We start from the raw sequence: 23,067 nt of genomic DNA on the forward strand, positions 1-23,067 counted from the left end.
CAGAGAGAACGTGTTGTGAGTAAAGAAGGCAAGTTTACGCGAGATTTCGTTATCAACAAAAGGGCATGTGATGGAGAAGACGCAGGAAGCAGGAAAATCCAAAGCTTTGTCAAAAGAAACACCCAGGACAACCCCGATCATCACCCGAAGCAAGCAGAAAGGAGATAAAACTAAAATGACCAATCGAAGGCAGGATACCGCAGAAATCACTTCACCCATGAACGCTAATTCTGTTGCAGTGGCGGCTCTCAGAGCAGCAACGATAAAATACGGGGAAGCTGCGGTAGTCCCGAAGGCTGCGGAGGCTAGCAATACCTTCGCCATGAGTCAACTTAACCAACCAAGGGAAAGGGTGGATGAATCCAGAACATTCCAACCCGCGCATCTGCTAACCTTTGGAATGCCGCTAACAAATAACCAGAATCAAACCATACCGACGGCTCTGGCACCGCAGAGGGGCGCTCACTCCAATTTGGAAACACCAGCAACAGAAGCTGAACCCCTGCCACCTTTAGTACAGACCATGGAGGAGGGCGGCGCCACGGCTGTAGCGGCACGCGCGGGGACTCCCAATCAGGGGTCCAACCAATCACACCAACTAATGGCTGATCTCGAGGAACTGAGGAGGAACCAACAGGTTTACGCAAAAGCTGTAGCTCTGTTGGCCAGAGAAAATCAAGATTTAAAGGAGCGGATTGCTCTAAGCACGAAGACCAGCCAACAACTTGATGAAGCAAGCTCCAAAGCACCAGAGCCAAACCAAGACTGTAGAGTCGTCCTAGCGACTAATGAAGACGCGACAAGGAGACATAGCGTATCCGACCCGGATTATGACGATGGAGAGTCAGACGGAAATGAGCTGAAGAATTTAGAGCACCAACGCGCAATGGAGGAACTACGAGATGAGATGATGGCAGAGATCAGACAATTGAAAAATAAACAAGGTGGGGGAAGGTTAGAAGAGGTCATGAGAGAAGCTAACTCCACGCCCCTAACGCATCGCTTGGCCAACACCCCTATTCCCCTGAAATGCCCTGTCCCGACGTTCGAATGCTATGATGGGTCCAGCGACCCTGCTGCACATGTTCGGTACTACAACCGTGTCTTAGCTAGATGGGGACAGAACGACGTCGTACTCTGTAGATACTTCCCGTCAAGCTTGAAGGGATCGGCGTTATCATGGTTTGATAATATGCCACCAAACTCCATACACTCATACGACCAACTCGCAGAGAAATTCTTAAGAACATACATGTACAACAAGACTGTAAACACCGGGATGGATAAGCTCTTTTCACTAGCAATTGGCTACAAGGAAACCACGAGGGAATACACAAACAGATGGCATAGGATCTGCCAAGCCATAGGAAGCGTGGACCCAGTGGTAAGCATCAATTGCTATAAATGGGGCTTAGACCGAATGAGTCCCCTATTTGTTGAAATTCACGGGAGCGTGCCCAAGACAGAAGGCGATCTCCGAATAATTATTGAGAAGCACGCTCGACTTGAAGAAATTCAACGGGAAAACCCGAGGGCATATCCGCAGAGGTCTCACCGCACCAATTCAGCAGAACAAACCAATGGGGCCAAAAGGGGTTGCTCAGATGAGAGACCTCACGAAGATATAAAGGAACGGAGGGATGAACGAAGAACAGGCGACCGTAAATTCGAAGATCAAGTTTACACGAAACTCAACGCTAGCTATGCTCGTATCCTACGAGAGATCAAAGGGAGGGAAAACTTAGAATGGCCATGGTCTAAGGGAAAGCAGCCCCCGAGATCCGAGAAGTCTAAAGATTACTGTGAGTATCACTGTTTCAACGGACACCAGACCGAAAAATGCAAGAACCTTAAAATAATGATCCAAAAATTAATTGATGCGGGAGAGCTCAAACATTACATACGAAGGAGGTTACCGAGGACAGATCCAAACGAACCAAACCAGTCCAACTTCCGGAAGAAAACCGAACAATCAACACCATCTCGTGTTCCGAAGCCACAGGACCCTCACTCACAGCACATTGGAAAAAGGTTACGGAAGCAATTCGAAGATCGCTGCGAGTTATATAAGGTCGATGGGATAACGTGGACGAACATGAAAATGGATGGAATTCCTGTCATCTTCGATGCCGAGGATATCGAAGAAGATATGGAAGACCATAACGATCCCTTGGTCCTAACATTACCAGTAGCTGGATGTAACCTCAAAAAGATCCTCATAGACGGGGGAAGCTCTGTAATGTCCTATTCTATGATGCATTCAAGCGGATGAAGCTCCATGATGAACAGTTGATGACCTCTTATCACACCATCTACGGATTCAATGGAGCGGCCACGAAGCCCTTGGGAGACATCGTGTTACAGGTTAACGCAGGGCCCATGAAACTGGATACCCGATTCAGTGTGGTGGATACCCCTTCCCCCTACAACGCCATTATTGGACGACAATGGGTACACAAGCTCAAAGGAGTTGCGGCAACATACCACCAATACCTCAGATTTCCAACACCTGAGGGAATAATGGAGATCAAGGGAGATCGAATCGCTAGCGAGAATGCCAGGCCACTCAGGATCATATCAACAATGAGCAAGAAGAACAGCGAAAAATCCGAAGAGTAAGAAATCAAGAAACCACGAAAGAGAAAGCCGTAGACCTATTCCTTAAGGAAACTACAGGAAAAGGCTTGACGAAAGAGGTAATGTCCAAGGCTCGGAAACAAGTACCTCAACAATCAACAAGAGCAGAAACACGCTAAATAGCAATTAAAGAGCGCCCCAGTCCTCGGAAACCCAAGCCTATGTTCACACCAGTGAACCCACAAGGAAATCAACATAGGAACGGAAGAAGACCCGAAGATGGTCAAAATTGGGACCATCATGGGCGAAGGGAGAGAACATTCCTTAACCAAATTACTTAAGGAATATGCGGATGTGTTCGCCTGGAAGTTAGTATATATGCCGGGGATTGACCCAAAAGTAATCCAACATGAACTACGCAACAAACAGGGCACGCCCCCGTTCAGGCAGAAAATACGAAAAGTGGTTCCAGAATATCATGAGGCGGTAGAAACAGAACTTCGGAAGCTACTAGATGCAGGATTTATCAAGGAAGTCAAGTACCCTACCTGGATATCCAACATGGTCATTGTTCCTAAGAAAAATGGAGGGGTTAGAATATGCATCGACTTTACTAATCTCAACAAGGCATGTCCAAAGGACAACTATCCCCTGCCGAGCATAGATCAACTGGTTGAAGCAGTTGAAGGATACGAGGAGCTGTCGTTTATGGACGGATACTCTGGTTACAACCAAGTAGCCCTGGCAGAAGAAGATCAGCCACACACAGCATTCTATACACCACATGACCTTTATTGCTATACCAGAATGCCTTTCGGGCTCCGAAACGCAGGGGCAACATACCAAAGGATGGTCGATGCTATCTTCAAACCATGGATTGGAGGAACCCTAGAAGTCTACGTGGACGACATGCTCGTCAAAAGCAAGCTGCGTAAAAATCATCACCAGGACCTGAGGAATATCTTCAATGCAATGAGACAGCATCACATGAAAGTAAATCCGGAGAAATGTACTTTCGGTGTCACCTCGGGGAAGTTCCTCGGTTATCTGGTGACGAAAAGGGGCATCGAGGTAGACCCAGCTAAGATTCAAGCCATAGTAGAGATGCCGTCACCAAAGAATCTGAAGGAAGTGCAGAAGCTCAATGGGTCCATAGCAGCGTTGGGCAGATTTATTGCACGGTCTTCGGACAAATGCAAACATTTCTTCAATATTCTTAAAAAAGGGAGCAGGTTCGAATGGACCGCCGAATGCGAGGAAGCATTCCAAAGGATCAAAGAACATCTAGCTTCAATCCCTATCCTGCAGAAGCCAGACCCTGATGAAGTTTTGGCACTGTACATAGCAGCAACGGAGGACGCAGTCAGCGCGGTATTAGTCAAAACCAATACAAAGATAGAACAGCCTATCTATTACGTCAGCAAGACACTCAATTCCGCGGAAAGAAATTATACTAAGATTGAACAACTCATCCTCGCACTGGTATGGGCTACCCAAAAACTGAGAACCTACTTCCTAACTCACTTCGTCAGGGTACCATGCAAAGCACCATTGGAAGCAGTCCTCAAAAGCACGGGAAAAGTGGGCCGAATAGCCAAATGGAACACCCATCTGGACCAATTCAACATCATTCATGAAATTCAACATTCTCAGAAGTCCCAAGTTCTGGCAGATTTCTTAGGAGACCTCCCTCTAGACAACGACGAAGAGATTAAGGGAATACCAGAAGCCGAGGAAGCAATCAAGGATCCAATGGATATCCTCGAACCTGCGAGTCATAGACAATGGGAAGTCTTTGTCGACGGATCTAAAAATAAGGAAGGAGCAGGAATAGGTATTGTCATTATCACCCCAACTGGAGAAAGGATCATACATGCACTTAGATTGGAATTCAAAGAGCATACCAATAACATTGTTGAATACGAAGCTGTCGTACATGCCCTACGTATAATAATAGAGATGGGGGTAACCGATGTAAGGCTGACAAGTGATTCGCAGCTGGTCATACGGCAAATTGGGCTCGAATATAATGTGTACGATGACACCCTTTCAGCTTACATGGCGTTGGTCCAAACATTGGCATCACAAATCCCGAACATTAAGTTCCGGCACTTGTGCAGAAGGGACCTCAGGCACGCGGATGCCCTAGCATATATATCATCCATGCTGAGGGATAAAAATGTCGAAGGTATTAAAATAGCAAGGGTATATGATGAGTGCCAAATAATGTATATATTTATCCCTTTTTGTTGGCATTTTAACTCATCTTTTGTGCAGTAATTCTACATTTTATCCCATATTCTGTATTTTCATTGTTTTCAAGAATAAATATTTTTCTTACTTAATTTTGCATTTTTAGGTAATAAATAAAGATTGGATGAGTTGCGGAGCAAAAAGAGCAGAAAAGTAGTGAAAAGCCAGGAGGAATTACGCAAGGAAGCCGCGAAGAGTGATGTGCGGAAGACCAAAAAAAAGGATAGAAATGGGCTTGAAGAAGAAAGTTGTTCTTAAAGAAGAAGTGGGCTCAAGGTTTTCCAAGCCCAAACTCATTTCCCAAACCCATATTCTATACCCAAAAGCCTAAAACCCAAATCCATACCCGCTTGCGTCTTCAGCCGTCAGATCAGTTCTCAGAAGCATCTGACGGTCGCTCCCTTGCTGTGCATCGAAGTTTGATATCTCCGCCTTACACTACAGTACCTAACTCCATCAAGTACCGTTCGTTTCGTTGTATCTCTTCATCCGACGGTCTCTCATCGCCTGCCTCTGCATCGCCGTCAGATCCACCTACCATCTTCCCATCCATCGTCCCAGCTTCGCGAAACATCAAAATCCTCTACACCTGCTCAACACCCTAGTACCTAATACCTATACCCATCGCCAAACACACCCTTCCTCAAACCCCATCGACACCATCTTCCCCCCCCCCCCCTCTCTGCAACAGTACCACCATCTTCTCCCCAAATCACTCCACCATCTTCTCCCCAAATCACTCTACCACCACCACACCTAAACCCATCATCACTATCACGTTTTACCTCTTTTTCATCAACTAATCTCCTCAATTTCTCATCTCTCATCACTGAAACCCTAGGTGAGAAATTGAAGATATAAGTTGATGTTAGAGCAGCAATTGGAGCAGGAGATGACCCAGGAGAAGCAGAAGAAGAGTGGGTCGATGAGATGGAGTGAGTATCTCATCAAAATTAGGTAAACCAAATTTACCTAATTTTCTGTTTTTGGGGAAAAGGGGCTGTGAACCCTAAATTGATAATTGGGGGGTATAAATTGGTATTATGTGGTGTGTGTGAAAGGTACTGTATATATCTCTGGACTAGCCAGGAGAGAATTAGAACAATTTTAATTTTGCAATTCTAATTTCTGATTTTTGCATCACTGTTAACAGTTGAAAGTTGCATATGTTTTCAGTTATCTTAAATGTTGCTAATTGTGTCTAAATTATCACATATGATGAATGTTATTGCTTTATCCATGGTTAGCATGAGCTAAACAGCATCAGGCCAAGGCTCAGCTGAAGCCTTGTGCACTGTCAAATGACTAGAAGCTAGGATAGATACTTTCATGCACTGTTTTGCTTGAGCAAATGGGAGATACCAATGCTCATAGTGCCTGTGATTGGCTGTTCTGTCAAAAGACAGCCAATGCTAGGGGCAAACTATTGAGCAATTTAGTATTCTTCCATTTCTAGATGTATGCATAGGATCAAACTCAACCTAGAAACATGTTATTTGATTAGGCCACAAGGTGGATTCTAAGCTTTGGCTTAGCCACAAATCCTTTGCAAACACTTATAATTTCAGTTTACTTCCCTTGATGTTTTGCTTGTCTGTTTTTCTTGCTTTTTGAAGTTGCTGTGCACTGAAAATAGTGCACAAAATCCCCCTGCCCTTGGCTCTCAGCCTTGGTTCCTTGCTTTCTGCCTTAGTGTCTTGTGCTCTGTCTCCATTGCTAGCTTAGGAAACTCTCTAGTTTGCTCCCACTCCCTGTGGACTTTCCCCTGCTTACCTTCTATATCATAACTTGGCCTTGTATACTTGCAAGCTTCTGTGCTTCTTTGCCTGTCACACCAAGTTTTTGGCGCCGCTGATGAGTGCCAAATAATGTATATATTTATCCCTTTTTGTTGGCATTTTAACTCATCTTTTGTGCAGTAATTCTACATTTTATCCCATATTCTGTATTTTCATTGTTTTCAAGAATAAATATTTTTCTTACTTAATTTTGCATTTTTAGGTAATAAATAAAGATTGGATGAGTTGCGGAGCAAAAAGAGCAGAAAAGTAGTGAAAAGCCAGGAGGAATTACGCAAGGAATCCGCGAAGAGTGATGTGCGGAAGACCAAAAAAAAGGATAGAAATGGGCTTGAAGAAGAAAGTTTTTCTTAAAGAAGAAGTGGGCTCAAGGTTTTCCAAGCCCAAACTCATTTCCCAAACCCATATTCTATACCCAAAAGCCTAAAACCCAAATCCATACCCGCTTGCGTCTTCAGCCGTCAGATCAGTTCTCAGAAGCATCCGACGGTCGCTCCCTTGCTGTGCATCGAAGTTTGATATCTCCGCCTTACACTACAGTACCTAACTCCATCAAGTACCGTTCGTTTCGTTGTATCTCTTCATCTGACGGTCGCTCATCGCCTGCCTCCGCATCGCCGTCAGATCCACCTACCATCTTCCCATCCATCGGCCCAGCTTCGCGAAACATCAAAATCCTCTACACCTGCTCAATACCCTAGTACCTAATACCTATACCCATCGCCAAACACACCCTTCCTCAAACCCCATCGACACCATCTTCCCCCCCCCCTCTGCAACAGTACCACCATCTTCTCCCCAAATCACTCCACCATCTTCTCCCCAAATCACTCTACCACCACCACACCTAAACCCATCATCACTATCACGTTTTACCTCTTTTTCATCAACTAATCTCCTCAATTTATCATCTCTCATCACTGAAACCCTAGGTGAGAAATTGAAGATATAAGTTGATGTTAGAGCAGCAATTGGAGCAGGAGATGACCCAGGAGAAGCAGAAGAAGAGTGGGTCGACGAGATGGAGTGAGTATCTCATCAAAATTAGGTAAACCAAATTTACCTAATTATCTGTTTTTGGGGAAAAGGGGCTGTGAACCCTAAATTGATAGTTGGGGGGTATAAATTGGTATTATGTGGTGTGTGTGAAAGGCACTGTATATATCTCTGGACTAGCCAGGAGATAATTAGAACAATTTTAATTTTGCAATTCTAATTTCTGATTTTTGCATCACTGTTAACAGTTGAAAGTTGCATATGTTTTCAGTTATCTTAAATGTTGCTAATTGTGTCTAAATTATCACATATGATGAATGTTATTGCTTTATCCATGGTTAGCATGAGCTAAACAGCATCAGGCTAAGGCTCAGCTGAAGCCTTGTGCACTGTCAAATGACTAGAAGCTAGGATAGATACTTCCATGCACTGTTTTGCTTGAGCAAATGGGAGATACAAATGCTCATGGTGCCTGTGATTGGTTGTTCTGTCAAAAGACAGCCAATGCTAGGGGCAAACTATTGAGCAATTTAGTATTCTTCCATTTCTAGATGTATGCATAGGATCAAACTCAACCTAGAAACATGTTATTTGATTAGGCCACAAGGTGGATTCTAAGCTTTGGCTTAGCCACAAATCCTTTGCAAACACTTATAATTTCAGTTTACTTCCCTTGATGTTTTGCTTGTCTGTTTTTCTTGCTTTTTGAAGTTGCTGTGCACTGAAAATAGTGCACAAAATCCCCCTGCCCTTGGCTCTCAGCCTTGGTTCCTTGCTTTCTGCCTTAGTGTCTTGTGCTCTGTCTCCATTGCTAGCTTAGGAAACTCTCTAGTTTGCTCCCACTCCCTGTGGACTTTCCCCTGCTTACCTTCTATATCATAACTTGGCCTTGTATACTTGCAAGCTTCTGTGCTTCTTTGCCTGTCACACCAAGTTTTTGGCGCCGCTGATGAGTGCCAAATAATGTATATATTTATCCCTTTTTGTTGGCATTTTAACTCATCTTTTGTGCAGTAATTCTACATTTTATCCCATATTCTGTATTTTCATTGTTTTCAAGAATAAATATTTTTCTTACTTAATTTTGCATTTTTAGGTAATAAATAAAGATTGGATGAGTTGCGGAGCAAAAAGAGCAGAAAAGTAGTGAAAAGCCAGGAGGAATTACGCAAGGAATCCGCGAAGAGTGATGTGCGGAAGACCAAAAAAAAGGATAGAAATGGGCTTGAAGAAGAAAGTTTTTCTTAAAGAAGAAGTGGGCTCAAGGTTTTCCAAGCCCAAACTCATTTCCCAAACCCATATTCTATACCCAAAAGCCTAAAACCCAAATCCATACCCGCTTGCGTCTTCAGCCGTCAGATCAGTTCTCAGAAGCATCCGACGGTCGCTCCCTTGCTGTGCATCGAAGTTTGATATCTCCGCCTTACACTACAGTACCTAACTCCATCAAGTACCGTTCGTTTCGTTGTATCTCTTCATCTGACGGTCGCTCATCGCCTGCCTCCGCATCGCCGTCAGATCCACCTACCATCTTCCCATCCATCGGCCCAGCTTCGCGAAACATCAAAATCCTCTACACCTGCTCAATACCCTAGTACCTAATACCTATACCCATCGCCAAACACACCCTTCCTCAAACCCCATCGACACCATCTTCCCCCCCCCCTCTGCAACAGTACCACCATCTTCTCCCCAAATCACTCCACCATCTTCTCCCCAAATCACTCTACCACCACCACACCTAAACCCATCATCACTATCACGTTTTACCTCTTTTTCATCAACTAATCTCCTCAATTTATCATCTCTCATCACTGAAACCCTAGGTGAGAAATTGAAGATATAAGTTGATGTTAGAGCAGCAATTGGAGCAGGAGATGACCCAGGAGAAGCAGAAGAAGAGTGGGTCGACGAGATGGAGTGAGTATCTCATCAAAATTAGGTAAACCAAATTTACCTAATTATCTGTTTTTGGGGAAAAGGGGCTGTGAACCCTAAATTGATAGTTGGGGGGTATAAATTGGTATTATGTGGTGTGTGTGAAAGGCACTGTATATATCTCTGGACTAGCCAGGAGATAATTAGAACAATTTTAATTTTGCAATTCTAATTTCTGATTTTTGCATCACTGTTAACAGTTGAAAGTTGCATATGTTTTCAGTTATCTTAAATGTTGCTAATTGTGTCTAAATTATCACATATGATGAATGTTATTGCTTTATCCATGGTTAGCATGAGCTAAACAGCATCAGGCTAAGGCTCAGCTGAAGCCTTGTGCACTGTCAAATGACTAGAAGCTAGGATAGATACTTCCATGCACTGTTTTGCTTGAGCAAATGGGAGATACAAATGCTCATGGTGCCTGTGATTGGTTGTTCTGTCAAAAGACAGCCAATGCTAGGGGCAAACTATTGAGCAATTTAGTATTCTTCCATTTCTAGATGTATGCATAGGATCAAACTCAACCTAGAAACATGTTATTTGATTAGGCCACAAGGTGGATTCTAAGCTTTGGCTTAGCCACAAATCCTTTGCAAACACTTATAATTTCAGTTTACTTCCCTTGCTGTTTTGCTTGTCTGTTTTTCTTGCTTTTTGAAGTTGCTGTGCACTGAAAATAGTGCACAAAATCCCCCTTCCCTTGGCTCTCAGCCTTGGTTCCTTGCTTTCTGCCTTAGTGTCTTGTGCTCTGTCTCCATTGCTAGCTTAGGAAACTCTCTAGTTTGCTCCCACTCCCTGTGGACTTTCCCCTGCTTACCTTCTATATCATAACTTGGCCTTGTATACTTGCAAGCTTCTGTGCTTCTTTGCCTGTCACACCAAGTTTTTGGCGCCGCTGATGAGTGCCAAATAATGTATATATTTATCCCTTTTTGTTGGCATTTTAACTCATCTTTTGTGCAGTAATTCTACATTTTATCCCATATTCTGTATTTTCATTGTTTTCAAGAATAAATATTTTTCTACTTAATTTTGCATTTTTAGGTAATAAATAAAGATTGGATGAGTTGCGGAGCAAAAAGAGCAGAAAAGTAGTGAAAAGCCAGGAGGAATTACGCAAGGAATCCGCGAGAAGAGTGATGTGCGGAAGACCAAAAAAAAGGATAGAAATGGGCTTGAAGAAGAAAGTTTTTCTTAAAGAAGAAGTGGGCTCAAGGTTTTCCAAGCCCAAACTCATTTCCCAAACCCATATTCTATACCCAAAAGCCTAAAACCCAAATCCATACCCGCTTGCGTCTTCAGCCGTCAGATCAGTTCTCAGAAGCATCCGACGGTCGCTCCCTTGCTGTGCATCGAAGTTTGATATCTCCGCCTTACACTACAGTACCTAACTCCATCAAGTACCGTTCGTTTCGTTGTATCTCTTCATCCGACGGTCGCTCATCGCCGTCAGATCCACCTACCATTCCATCGGCCCAGCTTCGCGAAACATCAAAATCCTCTACACCTGCTCAACACCCTAGTACCTAATACCTATACCCATCGCCAAACACACCCTTCCTCAAACCCCATCGACACCATCTTCCCCCCCCCCTCTCTGCAACAGTACCACCATCTTCTCCCCAAATCACTCCACCATCTTCTCCCCAAATCACTCTACCACCACCACACCTAAACCCATCATCACTATCACGTTTTACCTCTTTTTCATCAACTAATCTCCTCAATTTCTCATCTCTCATCACTGAAACCCTAGGTGAGAAATTGAAGATATAAGTTGATGTTAGAGCAGCAATTGGAGCAGGAGATGACCCAGGAGAAGCAGAAGAAGAGTGGGTCGACGAGATGGAGTGAGTATCTCATCAAAATTAGGTAAACCAAATTTACCTAATTTTCTGTTTTTGGGGAAAAGGGGCTGTGAACCCTAAATTGATAATTGGGGGGTATAAATTGGTATTATGTGGTGTGTGTGAAAGGCACTGTATATATCTCTGGACTAGCCAGGAGAGAATTAGAACAATTTTAATTTTGCAATTCTAATTTCTGATTTTTGTATATTTTTTAACAGTTGAAAGTTGCATATGTTTTCAGTTATCTTAAATGTTGCTAATTGTGTCTAAATTATCACATATGATGAATGTTATTGCTTTATCCATGGTTAGCATGAGCTAAACAGCATCAGGACAAGGCTCAGCTGAAGCCTTGTGCACTGTCAAATGACTAGAAGCTAGGATAGATACTTCCATGCACTGTTTTGCTTGAGCAAATGGGAGATACAAATGCTCATAGTGCCTGTGATTGGCTGTTCTGTCAAAAGACAGCCAATGCTAGGGGCAAACTATTGAGCAATTTAGTATTCTTCCATTTCTAGATGTATGCATAGGATCAAACTCAACCTAGAAACATGTTATTTGATTAGGCCACAAGGTGGATTCTAAGCTTTGGCTTAGCCACAAATCCTTTGCAAACACTTATAATTTCAGTTTACTTCCCTTGCTGTTTTGCTTGTCTGTTTTTCTTGCTTTTTGAAGTTGCTGTGCACTGAAAATAGTGCACAAAATCCCCCTTCCCTTGGCTCTCAGCCTTGGTTCCTTGCTTTCTGCCTTAGTGTCTTGTGCTCTGTCTCCATTGCTAGCTTAGGAAACTCTCTAGTTTGCTCCCACTCCCTGTGGACTTTCCCCTGCTTACCTTCTATATCATAACTTGGCCTTGTATACTTGCAAGCTTCTGTGCTTCTTTGCCTGTCACACCAGTATACGAGCCTTCGATTGCATCTCAATTCTCCTTCGCTACCAATCAAGATACGATGGAAGAATATATCGAAGACCAGGTAGGAGAAGACATCCATAACGACTTTGATGAAGAAGACATCTTGTCAAAAGCAAATCAAGACGAAGATTTCAGCAACGAAGATGACTGGAGGGTGACAATACATGCCTTCCTCGACAAAGGAAGCTTACCTGCGGATCGGAAACAAGCTAGAAAGATGCTCTCCAAAGTGGGAAGATACGATCTTCGGGAGGGGGTCTTGTATAGAAAATCCTTCCTCAGACCATTACTGCGCTGCTTGTCCCGGAAAGAAGGGCATTGAATTCTAAATGATATCCATTATGGTGACGCAGGGAATCATAGCGGCATGAGATCACTAGCTGACAAGGCAAAAACGCAAGGATATTACTGGCCGACCATGATACAAGATGCTGCGAGGATGTCCCGACGATGCGAAGAATGTCAGCGCTTCGCGAAAAAAATCCACGTGCCGGCAACAATGTTAAACTCTGTCGATAGCCCGTGGCCATTTGCAAAATGGGGAGTAGACATCGTCGGGCCTTTCATCGAAGGATCAAGGAAGAGACGATTTTTGATAGTAGCCACGGACTACTTCAGTAAATGGGTGGAGGCTAAGGCCTTGGCCAGGATCAGAGACGCGGATGTGTTCACTTTCATATTCCAGAACATCATTTGCAGATTTGGTATACCTGCTGAAATTGTATCTGATAACGGCAAGCAATTACAGGGAAAAAATATAGACATGCTCTTCGACACCTTCAAAATAAGAAAGAACAAGTCCACCCCCTTATACCCTCAAAGCAACGGACAAGCGGAAGCTACCAACAAGACCCTCGCCCTTATACTAAAAAAACAATTAGACGAGCATAAGGGAAGATGGTGCGAACAACTGCACAATGTCTTATGGGCATACAGGACAACACGAAGATCCGCTACCGGGGAATCCCCGTTTCTTCTTACTTATGGAGCTGAAGCAGTCATACCTACGGAAATCCTCATGCCAACCACGAAGACCGAAGCCTGGGAGAAAAACCTCACAACAGATATGATGTTAGAAAGGTTGGACGACTTAGAAGGAAGAAGGGAAGTAGCATTGCAAAAGATGGAAAATTATCAACGAAGACTAGCAAGGGAGTACAACAAAAAGGTAAAGCTACGAAATTTTGTAGAGGGACAGTATGTGTTGAGAACAATCCCACGATATCAGCAAGAAAAGAAATGGGGAAAGTTAGCACCTACATGGGGAGGACCGTTTATGATCCACGACATTGCGGGTAATGGTTCCTACTACCTTCGTAATCTAAAAGGTGAGGTCCTCCGGCATCCTTGGAATGCTAAATGGCTCAAACCATACTTCCCATAGAAGCAACGCAGATTTGAATCTGCTGGGAGTGTACCAGAAGAAGAAAGGAGCCTAACCGCCCCACATGTTTCTATCTCTGGAAGAGGAATTGCAGACCTCAACTTATCAATCAAACAAGCTTTCAAATTATCAAGTCAGTGGAATCTACCTACAATATTGGGGAAAGTAGTTAATCTACAATCTCTCAGGGCTCCCCCATCATTGTCCATAAGTGTAGGACCAGGGGGAAGGCACCCAGCAGAAAGAGATACCCAACCAATCTTAAGGCAACGGGTCGACGGAATGGGTGCGTACATATTTTACACCCTATATCCTAGAACGTTGCCCCGGCCCCCACCGTCTGGGAATCCTCTGGCCCAGGATTTGCCAGCGGGGTGACAGGTCTCAAGACGATCACGAAGGTATATCAAGAAGAGGATTCATTTCATAAAGGGTGATTACAAGAAGTGAACGGCCAAAGTCAAGGATACACAATCAAAAAACATTCCTTTTACAGGATCATCAGCAAAAAACATCCTTGTTACATAGTTACAAAAAGTATAATTATGCCGCGGACCATACAAAACGCTGCGATCTCTACCTAGGTGGCGGTCCCGTCGTCAGGATTATTCCGAAGACTTGATGGGACGCTCCCACCAGAAGAGGGGCCCGAGGAGCTGGGCAATGCAGCAGGAACGGGACGACAAGGATAGTTCTTCACGAGACCATGTTCATTCCTTAGGCCAAGTTCTATCCTCTCCAGCATCTTGTTCGTCTCCTCAGCCAATTGACAACGAGCCTTATGTTTAATAACTGTTGTCCGCTGTTGGGCTTGGGATAATAACGAAGATAGCCGATTCACTTCTCTGGAAGCAGCACCAACGGCCTCCTCGCGGGTGGCTGCTAAATTCTTGAAGTGATTGGTTTGTTCCTCCTGCTGTGCTAAGGAAGATTGAGCCTTTTCAAGTTTTTCATTTGTGACGCGAAGGCGTCCCTCGAGCTCTGAAAAAGACAACACCACGGAGTTAGCGTAGAAAAAAAACAAGATCACACTCGATGAATTGGGATTATACCTTTGACACAAGCCGAAGCCTCTTCATACTCATTAACAACCGCATCTCGCGCTTCATCAAGATGATCATATTCCGCGGATAATTTTTTATAGTCTAGTTGAATGTTGGTGAGAGTAAATTGACAGGCATCTAATTCTACCTGCTTCATTGAATCCATATGACGAAGGTGGTCGACCTCTTTATTTATCTCTGAGACCCCTTTGCTGAGTCTGTACATGCACACTTCAAGATTCCTCTCAGACTCAGCAAGACGAGCTACATCGGCACGAGACGAGGAAAGAGCATTGCTGAGAGCGTAGACTTCAGCACGAGCATCATATCGTTCCCTGGCAAGACCGAGCATATTATCTTGGACCCCTGAAAGAGGAATGGATCGCGCCGTCTGTAATTCTTCTTCCAATAGCTGAATCCTAGATTCCAACAAGGAAGTACGCTCACGGGCTTCCCGCAGATTATCACTGGTCCACAGCAGTGTGCCATTAAATAAAGCACGATCATGGTTGTACAGATTTTGCATGTCGACCATCTGAACATGCCGCGCGCGCCATACCTCAGCCCGAGCATCCCATTTCTTAGCTCACTCTTAATTCTTCTCAACCAAATCTCTAATACGAGATTTTTGCCGAGCTCTTTTCGAAGCCATATCAGCTCGGGGATGCCACCCACTGGACATAGGGTGGGGAGACTCAGACAGAACAACTAAGAGATAAAAGAATGACGACATACGGCGAGGGAAAAGAACCAAACCTGTGAAAGTGGAAACTTGGCTACGAGTTTGCTCTAACTCAGCGCGCACTGCAATAAGTTCTGAACGAAGATCAGCCTCTGCTTCACCCAGCTTTTCTTTCTCCTTAAGGCTTTTCTTCAGCTCTTCTATTTCCACCTCAGCCGCAGATAATTCCTTTTCCCGGTGACGAAGCTTAGCCTCGAGCTTCAGAGATTTCGCTTTAAAGAACTGATACAGCACGTGGTTGCAATGCTCGCTCCTCATCATCTACACATCAAGATGACAAAACATTATTCAACCGAAGCGTCCGATTCTCACGTACAAGCATGTACGAAAATTTACCTCCAGCACACACTGCTGCGGAAAGCCATATTGATACCCGTCGGCAATAGCCATCATATCGGCAACGGAAGTAGGAGGCTCCGGTACGAGGGTAGCTTCGGGAACAGTCAACCTTTTTCCCCAGGCTTCAGACACCTGCGCCTTCGAAGACATCTCCATCATGCGACGGGTATACGCGGTTGATTCCTTTTCCCCAACAACCAGGAGCGGGATGAGAGACAAACAGAAGATTCTTCTCCTTAAACCAACTCATGATGGCGTCCTCACCCTCAGACATCGGCGACTGGGGAAGACTATCGGCGGGCGCGTCAACAACAGATTTTCCTTTCTCTGACTCGACCCCCTCAGCATGAATGTTGGCATGCTCTTCCGCGCCTACATGCACAGCAGGCTCCTCCGCACCAACATCTTCTACAGTAGCATCCCCATTACCATCACCACCAAGAACATCCCAATCATCATTAGGGGAAAGTAAAGAGAAGTCCTCGGGAAAATCGAGGGCTTCGTCAAAGAACTCCCCCGTGGAATACATCCGATCGAAAGAAAATTCTTGAGAAGTGGGAAGGGTATCCGCGACATCACCAGCAGGGATGGAAACATCCCCGATGACAACATCATCCGCCACCACATCGTTGTTCCTTCCTCCATCACCAGCGTGACCAGCGAAGACCTCTTCTTCGACATTGATAGGGGAGGTACCAGTACGTTCCTCCCCATCTGTAATCTCGTCCTCAGCAAACTCTTCGTTCACTGGACTAGTAACTTCTTCTTGGGCCTCAACCTCGCCCATCACCGTAGTAGAAGACTGCTTCGGCCTAATCTTTTTCTTCTTCAATACCTGAAACCGACACCACAAAAGGAATTATTCTTCCCGTCTGATGGAAGTTATAAAAACAAAGCGCAGCTAGAATCTGCGTACCTGAGCAGCTGAGATATTCTTCGGTGGGGGTATAGCACCGGAACCATCCTCCTCGTCTCCCTCAACGACATCCAGGGCATAAGGAAAATTCATGCCCGCAAAGTTCAGACGCCAGGGGCAGAAATCTCCATAGCGAACAGGAGGAGATTCGCGCGGCTTACTATTCTCGGTAGGCCGCCATCCGCGGGGACCAGGAATCCAACCGTAAGCCCACGGACCAACTATCTCAATAACAGTGGCGTGCCACTCGTAGTCATGATCGCGCTTGATCCTTTCTCGCGCGGGGAAGAGTTTCCTACGACTGGACGCCTCCGTGTCAGGAACATACTTCAGCTTGGCATCGCTGACCTCATTTAACAGACGAATCTCGCCTCGAGGAGCAGGGAGATTCCGAAGGCTGACACTCCACGGCTTGCGATTCCTACTATTGACGTAATCACCGAAGGAGTTATTGAAATTCTCAGGAGTATACCATTCCTTCTCCAAGGGATTGGGGATGTAGCAAGTCATCGACGTCTCCCCCTTACTCCGCAGATAGCATTCCTTCAGGGCGCGAAGATAATTCCCCGATAGTTGGGATACGGAACGGCTATGAGTATTGGTGGAAGAACCCTCACGACTAGCGAGCACGTCGTAGTAGAAGGAATCACCCGATTTGTACAAAGGCAGCATCAGACCAGCCTCGAAGGCCCCAACCGTCGTTAGTAAATGAAATTCATCGAATTCGTACTTGGAGATAAGCTCATACGTAATATCATCCTCGGGGGCATAGAAACGAACCCCGAAGGCTTTAAGCTCATGCTTTTCCTTGAATATTTCAAGATCGATATGCTTGAAGGTTACTTTTTTCCTGCTAACAGAGACACTGTGTATCAAGGGAGCAGCTTCATCCTCCTCGGCGGGGCCGGACGAACTAACAAACGCTTCAGACGCTTTTCTCTTCACGGGGGGATTCTTTGAAGATTCAACCCTAGGGGCTACGCCCTTTGTATTCTTCCCTTTAAAAGTTGGAGAAGACCGTAGATGATGCTCGGGCACTAACGAACGTAAAGGAGGAACGTCAAAAGCAACAGCGCGGGGCGGAGCCTGCGTACTCCTAGTATCTTCACGAGGACGCACCATTGAGTGATTAAAGACTCTTCGTGAACCAGACGGAATTATCGGAGGAATCTCTTCCCGAGAGGACGAGGCTTTCGCTCCTGAAGAAATTCGACTCCGACGAACATCATCTTGAGACTCTCGACGCGGAGGAGATCTCGACAACCTAGAATCAGGAGTCTGATAAGTAGGCCGCGGACGGTCAGACATGGCTGCGGAAAGAATAAAATCAAGAACAAGTTACACACAATAACCAAAAATCAAAAAACACATCCATAGCAATACAACCACGATAACATAGCAACCCTAAAACTAGGATACATGCTCAATATTTCACCCTCGAAGTAATGGCTTCCTTAATTTAAGATGAAGAACAGGGGCAAACTGGTATGCAAGCATCAGAAAAAGTTCTTCATCACAAACAAGGAACAACAGTAGCAGAAAATTCACAAATCAACACGGCATAAAACAGTGAAATAAAGAAAAGAAAAACTCACCGGCAAAAACAGCAAGTAGAAGAAACAAACAGGGGAAGCGGGCGTGGTTAATGCTAAGATAGAGAGAAGTTAAGATCACAGGTGCAATGAAGACTGACCGAATTTAAGATCACAGGTGCAATGAAGACTGACAAAGAATTTAAGGTCACAGGTTCAATGAAGGCAGGCAGGAAATTTAAAGGAAGAATGAACTGAGAGAGTGTTTAGGAAGAATGAAATTAAATTTTCTCTCTATCCTTAAAATACCCGAAAGAAAAGAGGAAATTAAGGGAGAAATAGGAAAACGTGCCCGTTACATAAGCAGTTAATGCACGAACAAAAGACGTGCCCAAGTATCTAGGAGAAGTTATTAGGAGTGAGAAGAATATGCGACGATAGTTTTTCTTCAAGGCACCCATTGGCCATTTAAGCCCGAAGAAAAGGGGCAAATTGTGTACACATATATCTCACTATCGGACACGTGTATACAGAAAGGTACGTGGAAAGCATGCAAGCCAAAACATCAAAACATGATGCGTCACGAAGCACCAAATAAACCCCGAGGAGTTGCTTTATCTCATCTCCAGAAGAGGGGATAAGATCAACGGTGGAGAGAAAGTTAGCTGACACGGACTGACAGGGGCAGAAGACACTTGTCTGACACGAGCAGACCCCTCAACTACCCGCATTAAACACTCTGAGCAGTGTACGTGTCGACCAACCTGTGGAACGAGCGAAGATACCTCTGCGGGATCGAGGGGGAAACGCAGACCTCCGCGTGATGGACGCAAGGACACGAGAAGATAAGGTTCCAACGGTCTTCAGAGATGGGTCCCACGTTCCAACCTTATAAATACCCAATCTCCACAAAGAGGAGAGGGGATCGAAAACATCAGGAAGGGAAGGAGAGAGAGAGAGAGATAATAGTAAGGGTAAGTTAATCCCTTAGTGGAGAGAAACATGTAAACCCAAAGTCATTCAACTATTCGTGTAACCGTGAATAATATAGTAGAACAACAAACCCCGTGGATGTAGGCCTTAGTGCTGAACCACGTAAACCTTGGTCTTATTTACATTTCAGCACTTTACATTCATTTAGCTCCGCACGTGTTTGCTTATATGTTTTGTTTTCCTTAAATACTTGTATCCCATGCATGATCACCACGCACGGGGATGTTGGAGGAGGCCATGATAAACCCGAAGGTTTTGAGCCAATGAATCAACATCAGGGTATCATCATCATAATCTCTTTAGATGTTAATGATTGATTGTGAGCATTCGGACCCCCACGTAGTTCGTGTGTCCACATCACTATCCTCATTACTTGTCTTTCAAACTTTTAAGAAACCTATGTGGTGGAGAAATATTGAACCAAAATAGTTTGTTAGAGGTAGATGGGTTTGACGTTGTTGCTAGAGATGTTGACACGGTGAAGAGTAAAAAGAACTACGGTATACAGGTGTTGATAGTGGTTTTTAGCATAGGGTTAAAATCGTAAAACTGTACAACTGACATGGCGTCACTATGACCATTAGCATATTTATTGAATCGATCAGCATGCCTACGTAAGAATTACCAGGGTACCTTTTTTTTTATGTGTCATGTTCCACGACAGAACCCTTAACATTGACCGACATCATCTATGTCAAACCCTAATTCTCATGCTACTGTGCCAAGGCATGCCAACCATGCCAGCCACACCACTGTGCCAATGGCAAACCCTAATTCTTATAAAATCATACCTCGTTTTTTATAAGCCTAAACTAAGATCAGAATTAACTTAGTTTTTCTTATATGGAATCAATTAGACTAAACAAATTGAACCTCCTTTCAATATGCAAAAACAAAAGTCAGTTTTTCTTAACAGGAACCAATTGTAACAAAGCAAAAAAGTTGTACCGCATTTCATTAAGTACAAGCAAGAATAGGCTATTAAATAATCTTTTCTTAACAGGAAAAAAAATTAACTAACGCATATATTAATCGTTATATCTCTTTTCTATATGAAAAACTAAGATCTGAAACGATCTAGTTTTCGTATCAGGAAAAAGATTATCAAAACTTCATCCCTCGATTTCCACAACCACTCACCCACAAAGATATGATGTTTAAGTAATAGTTCAATATAGAACTCTCACCATGTGAGTTATTATTCCCTACAAGACAAAAGAATAACAAATGAGACAACATTTACCAAAGAAAGGTCGACAAGGTATTGGCTATTGTGTGTCAATATTAAAAAGCTAAAACCGAAACTCGGAGCCGTTAATGTACCTTGACAACTCCAATAGACTTTATAAAATTTTCAAAGGTTGCGTTGTGTCTCGTTGTTTGGTGAGAATGTTATCCAATTGTCATTCAAAGGGAACATGTTCGAGTTTAATAATCCCATTTTCATACAATTCTCGGATAAAATGTTATCGAATATCAATGTGCTTAGTACGAGAATGTTCCACAGGATATTCTGTTAGTTGAATAACACTGGAATTATCACATAGATACTCACAGTTGAGATATTAATACCGTAATCAATGAGAATCTGTTTCATCCACAATAATGAAAAAATCAATTTATTCTTCCATGAAAAACTTTACGAACATTAAAACAATTTTAATGGGAAATCAATTTCTGTTTTAAAATATATATTACCAACAGAAATCGGAATAGCGTATTTGTTAGTAGTTCATTGGATGGTCGTTCACTACCATGCTCCTGGAACTGTGTTAAAGATATAAACATACTCGTTGATAAGCCAGAATCATTTGACTACATTGAAAAGGGGTACCATATGAGTGTGGGTGATTTAGGAGGTAGGCTTTCTTATTTTGTGATAATCTTAATATTAAATATATTGATATTTTTGGGAGATGGAGGATTATACTGCTCGTGCACGCACATCGTGCCTACCCGGAACGATGCGGATCTTGTGCTCGTGCTTCTCTTTCTTTAATTGGCTTCAGTTGCTAGTTCTACTATAGACGGTCGTTTTTTGGCAAACAAAACTTGTTGGTGTATGAGTGGTGTTGGGTTCCCGGGCACTTATTGGCTCTTTTCTTTACGCGGTGAACGACAAGCCAGATCACCTTTTTAGTCCCTCCCATCCCAAATCATCAAGGTTGCCTCCCATCTGGTGTTGTCTCAAGTCAATGAAGTGGTCACAAAATTATGAGCACCATGCATTAGCGAGCTGATAGGTGTCTTCATGTATTTGCTTGGGTCCCACTCTCTCAATGATCCAACCTTCAGTCTCGCCCCGTCCCAAATCGTCAAGGTTTCTTCCCATCGTGATGTTGTCTCAATCAACATAGTGGTCACAAAAATTGTGATCACCATACCTTATGGGGAAGATAGGTGTATGCATGTATTTTCTTGGGTTCCACTCTCTCGATGACTCAACCTTCAACCCGTGAACAAGTAAGTCCCTTCTAGCAGGTATGCAAGAGGGGATCTGGCCCTTATTCTTGGCATCATCGGGCAGGGATGTGGGATTTATCCATTTTAGTGGTTGTGAATACGTAATTATTGAAGTGGTGGCAACTCCATCCTATATACCAAAACGAACCCGACGCGAAAGTGCTAAGGACTTTCGCTCAGCATGTGTATCACCTGAACAACATGTACCTTATCCAAGATAAAAGGAGTGGGATGTGATGAGGCTATCAATTCGATGTAAATTTACCATATCTTAATATGATGAAACCATAAATGACCATTTGGGTCGATATATACCCTAAACGTCAGGTCAAAGAGCGAGACATGCAATACCCTATTACGATGGGCCATGCCGAAACTAGGCATGTAATGCCCTAATGATGTGGAATGGAAAACACACAAAAACTCTTGCAAGTATACAAGGTCAAGCTTTATAATATAGGGATAAGAAAGGGATCAGTCCACAGGGAGTAGGAGTGCTTAAAAGTTTAACCTAAGCTGTCAATGAAGGAAGCAAACAATATGGAAGATGGGAAAGATGGGAAAACAGTTAACCAAGCAAGCAAATGACATGTAATAAAAACAGCAAGGAACCAAGGCTGTAAGCCAAGGGCAGGGGTGAGATTGTGCACTGATTTCAGTGCACAACAGCTACAAATTGCAAGGAAATCAAACAAGAAAAACAGTAAATGAAATAAACTGAACAGGAAGCAAAATAGAACTGAAATAGAGTGATTGTAAAAGGATTTGTGGTTAAGCCAAGGCTTAGGATCCACCTTGTGTACTAATCAAACAACATGTTTCTAGGTTGAGTTAAAAATCCTATGCATACATCTAGAATGGGAGGAAGACTAATTTTCTCACTAGTTTGCCCCTAGCATTGACTGTCTTTTGACAGAACAATCAATCACAGGCACTATGAGCATTAACCTCTTCCCATTGCTCAATCACAACACACATCAGGATAACTATCCTAGCAACTTGTCAATTTACAGTGCACAAGGCTTCAACTGAGCCTTAGCTTAGTGCTACTTAGCTCATGCTAAACATGTTAATAGCAATAACATTCATTATATATGATGAATTCAACACAATATCCAACATTGAAGATAAAAATCAAAACATCATGTAACATTCACTATCAACTGTCATGCAATAACTGAAATTGAAATTGCAAAAATAAATTTTCTTTTATTTTCTACTGGCTAGTCCAGAGATCCCCCTTAACATCACTCGAGACATCAATTTATACCCAATTACACATTTAGGGTTTTCCCCCAATTTTCCCCCAAAACAGTAGAA

This window comes from Papaver somniferum, chromosome 6 (assembly GCF_003573695.1).
Source record: "Papaver somniferum cultivar HN1 chromosome 6, ASM357369v1, whole genome shotgun sequence".
Lineage (NCBI taxonomy): Eukaryota > Viridiplantae > Streptophyta > Magnoliopsida > Ranunculales > Papaveraceae > Papaver > Papaver somniferum.